Raw genomic sequence first — 5000 nt, 5'->3', positions numbered from 1 at the left:
CAGAAAAAAAGAAAGAAAGAAAGAAAGGAAAAGGAGGTTGAAGAGAAATAATGAAGAAAGAAAAATAGGTTTGAGTGATAGGTTGGGATTTTTATTTATCGACGCTGATGAAGAAAGAAGAAAGAAAGAAAGATGGAGGAGGCAGGGGAGGAAGCAAAGGAGAAGGAATGAAGGTGGTGGAATGAGTTTAACTTTTGCGTGTAGAGAGGAGGCAGAAAATGGAGGAACAGACGGGAGAGCGGAGGAGATGAGGAAGGAGAAAGAAAGAAAGAATACCAAGAGGAAGAGGAAGAAGAATTAAGGAGGTGAAATGGGGTTAACGTTTGCATGGAAAGAGTAGAAAAGGAAAGAAAAGGTGAGTGTAGGAAAGCAAGAGGAAAGGAAGAAGAAGAAGAAGAGGAGGGAAAAAGAACGATAGGAATGGAATAGGATAAATCATTGCTTTGAAAGAGAAGAGAAAGTAGAAAATAATAAAAGAGATGAGAGTAAACGAGACAGCAAGTTAGCAAGAAAGAAGATTGGAAGAATAAGAGGAGGAGAAAGAATAAAGAATGAATATAACCTTTGCTTTGATAAGTAGAAAAGGAAGAAACAGAAGAAATTGAAGAGGATGGATGAAAACGCAAAATATGAAGAAGAAAAACTAGGAAAGAGAAGGAGTAGGAAAAGGAAGGAGGGAAAGGAATGGAGGAATATTAAAATACTCATTAAAGAAAAGAAAAGGAGATATTGATGTTAAAGAGTAAAATGGATTAGAAGAAAGGTAAAGGAAGGGAATAAGGAATAAGATGAATAAAAGAAGAAAAGAGAGAGAAACGAAGAGAGAGAAAGAAATATAAAACTAGGTATGAAGGAAAGATAAAAATAGAAAAGAAATACATAGAAAGGAAAGAAAAGTGTTCACGGAGAGAGAGAGAGAGAGAGAGATGGTTTGCCAAGGTAAGAGGAGGAGAGGAGGAGTTGCCAAGGAGGGAGGAATGGAGAAGAAGAGGGGAGAGAGGAGAGGGGAGGGAGAGACAGGTGTGAGAGTGAGGGAAGACAGGTGGCCTCATGTACAGGTGACAAATGAGATGAGTGAGAGTGATGGTATGAGATGAGAAAAAAAAGGATATATATTGATTATAAAAAGTTCCCCTTCTCTCTCTCTCTCTCTCTCTCTCTCTCTCTCTCTCTCACACTCTCACACACACACACACACACACACACACACACACACACACACACACACACACACACACACACACACACACACACACACACACACACACACACACACACACACACACACACACACACACACACACACTCGACACCCCAACAACCCCTTACGACCAGACAAAAAAAAGAAGGAATGTATAAATAAAAAAAAAAAGAGCAAAAAGAAACATAAAAGAAGACAGCGATTAATAATGTGATAAAAAGTGGCTTTATATTTTTGTAAACACTCGTATATACTCAGAGGAAGGCGGACGTGTAAGCAGCCAACACACACACACACACACACACACACACACACACACACACGAATGGATATAATTACACCGACGATCGTGCCTTCTGTGTGTGTGTGTGTGTGTGTGTGTGTGTGTGTGCACCTGAGTAACACTTGTGGACAGGTGTGTGTTGCTTGGCAGGTAAAATCTCCTACCTCGACCTTAATGACGTGAAATGTATCAGAGAGAGAGAGAGAGAGAGAGAGAGAGAGAGAGAGAGAGAGACTTTTTCCCCTTCTTTCTCCCTTTCTCACTAACTCCCTTCTTTCTTTGTGTCTCTTCTCTTCCTCCATTCCTCTCTTCTTCTCTTCTACTGCTTATTATTATCGTTTTTCTTTCCTCCCATTCCTTATTTCCCTTTTTCTCTCCTCTCTCCTTCCATCTCTCCTCTTAACCTATCGTCTTGCACTCCTCCTCCTCCTCCTCCTCCTCCTCCTCCTTCTTCTCCTCCTCCTCCTCCTCCTCCTCCTCCTCCTCCTCCTCCTCCTCCTCCTCCTCCTCCTCTTCCTCCTTCTTCTTCTGACCCTTTGAAACTAAAACGAGACACTCCCGAGAGACACCAATCCTCCTCCTCCTCTTCCTCCTCCTCCTCCTTCTCCTTCTCCTCCTCCTCCTTCTCCTCCTCCTGCTGCTGATGTACCTAACGGGCTGATTAAGAGGTAATTAGCAGGAATGGGAGGCAAAGGGAAGCAGCTGAGTCGCGGATACTTAAGTCATAAGCGTGTGTGTGTGTGTGTGTGTGTGTGTGTGTGTGTGTGTGTGTGTGTGTGTGTGTGTTCAGATCGACACTTTTTAGGTAGAAGTTAGCGAAGGGTGCACGCGTGGCCCCCGGCGAAAGAGAGAGAGAGAGAGAGAGAGAGAGAGAGAGAGAGAGAGAGAGAGAGAGAGAGAGAGAGAGAGAGTACAGGTAAACCAACAGGTAGATAAATCCAATTAGTAGTCATAAATAAGCAAAAAAAAAAAGAACAGCAAAACGTAATAGAGAAATAAAGGATGAATCGAGTAATGAGAAAACAAGAGAAAGGAGAAAGGAGCAAATACGGACGGAACAGATACCTTTGGAGAAAAAAAAAGTAAGGAAAAAATGTCAAGAAAAAAAAGTAAGAAAAAAGTTAGATAAAAAAAAAAAGTAAGATCACATTGACCGTCCAAAGACATTACTCGAAGGCCAGTAAGTTTTCATTCATCTCACTTAACATTTTCTTCTCATTTTTTCTTCATTTTTTCACGTTCGCACCGTCACCGTATCTGCTTTTTTCTTATTTCTTTCTTGCTTCTTTTTTTCTTCTTTTTTCACGTCGCAAACCCGTCTGTGCGCGTGACGTCACAGGTGGGCTAATGAATGTATGCGCCTTTACCTGCCAGATGTTGGGCGGGCGGCGGGACAGGTGCGCCCAGGTAAATCACGCTCTGATGATTTATTGCTTTATTTTTTCTCCTGTCTTTTTTTTGTGTGTGTGTCTTCCATGCTGTCGTTATCTATTTTTTTTTCTTTTTTATGTGTATTTTATGATTTGCTTAGAAGTTGTTTTATTGTTTTGTTTTGTTTTGTTTTCATTTGTTTATATTGTCCAAGTGCAACACCGTGATGAGTTTGTTGCGTTTACATTATTTTAAACTTATTGACGATGTGTGTTTCCGTTTATTATTTTTTTTCATTTTCTTATCTGTGTTTCAGTGTATTGTTAGCACACTTCTTTTTCGGTTTTGCTATTCCGTTTTTTGTATTGTATCATTTTCTATACTTTCGTTTTGATTTTTTTTACTTGCTTGGTTTTTTTTGAGATCTGTGTATGCTTTGTTTTCTGCCTTCTGTATTTTCACCAAATTCCCGTTTCTTTCTGTCTTTCTTTACTTTTTGCTGCTTTTGTTAGACGTGATAGTGTTGCCATTTTTATTTATTTCTTATTTTCTTCCGGTCTGTTTAACTATTTACAAAGAGATAAACTGAAAACATAAAATATATATAATCAGATTTTTTTTCACTTAATAAAAAAAAAAAACAAGAGCCCAAAGAAAAAAATATTACTAGTGAAAAAAAAATCAAAACAAAAAAAAAACATCGTGTCACCGATCTTCCCACTTCAAAAAAAGAAAGAAAAACAAGTACAAAGAAAAAAAGTGCCAGTAAAAGGTCTGCCAAAATAAATCAGTACAAGAGAATATTAAAAAGAAAAAAAAAGCCAGGAAAAAGTCTCCCTCAAGATCACAGTACAAGAGGAAGTGAAGAAAAGGGAAAAAAAAAATCAGGGAAAAAAATAAGTTGCAAGAAATTAAGTGTCCTGTGTAGCGCGTCCTCAGAGAAGCGTCAGTTTGGGGGAAGAAAAGGAAAACCAGGAAAACGACCTCTTTCTATGCTAATTATTGGAGTGCTTTCTTTGCCGCCTCCTCCAAGCCGTGAGACGCGTGCCCCTCCCCTGCCCTCCCCCCATCCCCCAGCGATTCTACGGGGAGGGGGGGAAGGGGCTGTTGTTTTCTGAAGGGGCGAAGGGGAAAGAGAAGGGACATGAGAAGAAGAAGAAGGGGAAGGAATTAAGGGATAGTATGATGGAGGGAAAGGTACAGAGGAGAGAAAAGCCAAGGAAGGAAGGATGGGAGGGAGTGAAGGGGAAGGAAGGGCAGAGAACTAAAAGGGTGAAGGGGAGAGAGAGAAGGAACGTGAGAAGAAGAAAATGGAGAAGAAATGGAGGGAAAGGTACTGAAGAGGGAAAAGCTAAGGAAGGAAAGATGGGAAGGGAAGAAAGGGGAAGGAAAGGAAGAGAAGTTAGTATGTCGTTTGAAGGAAGGGTATGGAAGGGAGAATGGAAAAGAAGGAATGGGAGTATCGTATATGAATGAAAAGGTGTGTAAGGAATATTATGCAAGGAAAGGGAAGTGAGGAGTGAAGGGAGCGAAGGGAAGGGAGAATGGAAAAGAAGGAATGAGAGTATCGTATATGAATGAAAAGGTGTGTAAGGAATATTATGCAAGGAAAGGGAAGTGAGGAGTGAAGGAAGCGAAGGGAAGGGAGAATGCTGCTCAGACGGGAAGGAAATGGGAAGGAGGTGAAGGGAAGAAAGAGGAGAAGGTAATAAGCAAGAACATTATCGTCTTAACAACATGGAATAAACAGGATTACGAAAAAAGAAAGAAAGAAAAAGCATCGTGTGTTTTCTTGTTACTCTTATGTGGAAGTTTGTGTTGTTTGTGTTACCTGTTTTTGTGTTCCAGGGCGATAATAATACAGAGAAAAATAGGAAAAAAACAGTGTAATGTAAAATAGGGTAACGGTAATGATTAGTGTTGATTTCTTACTAACTCACCTGCGCTTGTTTGTGTTGCAGGACGGAAAAAAATACGAAAATGAAAAACAAAGGTGAAAATAAAACGATAAATGAACTATGAAGAAAAAGAATGGGATTGTGATGTTACTAATTAGTGTTGATGTGTTACTAACTTACCTGCGTTTGTCTGTGTTGCAGGACGGAAAAAAAATATGAAAATGAAAAACAAAGGTGAAAATAAAAC

The 5000-nt window shown here is 39.9% G+C and overlaps 1 protein-coding gene across 10 annotated transcripts in view; it reads left to right on the top strand.

Annotated features, from left to right (window-relative positions):
• LOC126985418 (forkhead box protein P1-like) overlaps positions 1 to 5000 on the top strand; it is a 483883-nt gene that overhangs the window by 275377 nt on the left and 203506 nt on the right. The window lies entirely within an intron of this gene.

The sequence above is a fragment of the Eriocheir sinensis genome, chromosome 59, assembly GCF_024679095.1.
Source record: "Eriocheir sinensis breed Jianghai 21 chromosome 59, ASM2467909v1, whole genome shotgun sequence".
Taxonomy (NCBI): Eukaryota; Metazoa; Arthropoda; class Malacostraca; order Decapoda; family Varunidae; genus Eriocheir; species Eriocheir sinensis.
The sequence above is the reverse complement of the archived record's forward strand: the minus strand, read 5'-3'. Positions and strand labels throughout refer to the sequence as shown.